Genomic DNA, 1,960 nt, shown 5'->3' with positions numbered 1-1,960 from the left:
TGTGCCTTTCTTTTTTCTCTAAGAAAAAAGAGTGGGGAAAAAAAAAAACTTCATGAAGGAAACATGTTGCTTTTGAAGATATCTTAGAACCCTAGTTTAATCAAATGTCTGAATATCTGGTTGAAACTTATAAAAATTGCTTTGTGCGTTAGCCAAGCTTCAGGAAGCATGTGCTTTAATGGTAGGGAAAAAATAAATGTACCTTACGTCAAAAATTTATCAAACATTCAGTTGTAAGGCACTCCAACCTGGGTGAATTCTTGCACCTGAGGAGATCCTGCACCAGCATACAGGATCTTTAGGCACTTGACAAACCATGGGTACCAACATTCCTGATTCCTTTAGCTATGAATGAAGAAAGCTTTTAGACCATGAGAAGTTGCAGAATTCCGTGAGTTAAGATTTAAGAATGGTTCCAGCAGTTTTACTTGAGCACGTTGGTTGATTTACTCGATAAAGTAGTGGAGACCAAATTTCAGATTGAGAAGAACTTTTGGTGGACTAAATATCGTAGAATTTGCAAGCATGGAATTCCATTAAGCCAATGTTCTTTTCTGCACTCTTTGATGGTAACTTGAAGAAAACAGAAGCTTTTATGGATGACTCAAACACAAGCTTCTGAAACTCTGCATTTCACATGTACCAATGGACAGTGGCAAACTGAGTCATCTCTGTCAAAGAGTTACCAAGTTGGTTTCGCCAATGGCCTTCAAAGTGAAATCCATTTTTTTTGATAATTTCCTTGTGAAATGAGAAATTTCTTCAGGGAAACATATGCTCTGGAAACATTGAAGATTAACAGATGCTCAGTCCAGTTGATCTTTAATGTTTCCTCTTGTATGGCCTTATTGCTTTTAGTTTGGAAAATTCAGACTGAAGTTTGATTATTGGATATGCCCTTGTCAAATCTACTAACAGTGCAATGAGAGCTTTGTTTCAATTAAGCAGTCAACTATAAGTTGATGGTGCAAACAAGAATGACATATATGTGCTTATCTGTTTTTGTGTGATCGGCATTCAACTCTCATTATGATCCATGCTATTTGAATTTTAGTTTACTCTATTTGCAGCTAATGTATGTTAATGATGCCTGTATCATGAGCAGTTCCTTAACTTTCCAATATTCTGCCTTCAGTGGCACCCATTTTCTGTTCATTTTTGAGTTTTTCTTTTTTATTGGATGGTTGAAAATATCGATGCTGCTATATTTTCAAGGGCAGTTAGTCGAAGATGGAAAATCCTAGTCTTCTGCATGAGGCAAAGAGGTGCCATTGTATTTTTAGTATATCATGAGAGCAATGTTGAAAATAAATGGTGAGAGTTCATCAGACCACCTAGATTAATATCTTTTGAAAAAAAAAGGAATGTTAAGAGAATTTAACATCCATATTATTCCTTCACAGAACTGACAACAGAAAGTATCCTTTTTTTTAACAAGGTTGTCTCTGCCTGGGTGTGACCCAGACCGACCCGGTTCGGTCTGGGTTGCACCCAGGTTGAACTGGATCTTTTTTTTTTCCTGGCTCGGTCTGGGTGCGACCCAGACCGGTAGGCCACCCAGACTGAGCCGATCCCCTTTTAATCCAACCCTAGAAGAGGGTTGCATCGCCCCTTCTGTCCTTCCTCTTATCAAACACAGAGCGCCGACTGTCGGGCTGACCCTCTCTATGTCTCCTTCTACGGTAGAGGGCCGACCACCGGAGTTGGCCAGCCGACCCACCTCTCTCACTCTCGCTCTCTCACCCTTGTTCTCTATTTTTTTCGACTAACTGAAACTTGTCGGCACCCATGGCTGCTGGCCCCCTTTGCCCGGAAAAGAAAACAAAAACAAAGAAGAAGAAAATGAAGAAGGGGAAGAGGAGGAGGTGCTCACCTAGCTGCCACCATCGCTGGTAAGTTCCTCTCTCTCTCTCTCTCTCTCTCTCTCTCTCTCTCTCTCTCTCTCTCTCTCTCTCTCTCT

Source organism: Nuphar pumila, chromosome 4, assembly GCF_984573655.1.
Source record: "Nuphar pumila chromosome 4, dmNupPumi1.hap1.1, whole genome shotgun sequence".
NCBI classification, from domain to species: domain Eukaryota; kingdom Viridiplantae; phylum Streptophyta; class Magnoliopsida; order Nymphaeales; family Nymphaeaceae; genus Nuphar; species Nuphar pumila.
This window is presented reverse-complemented; position numbering follows the sequence as displayed.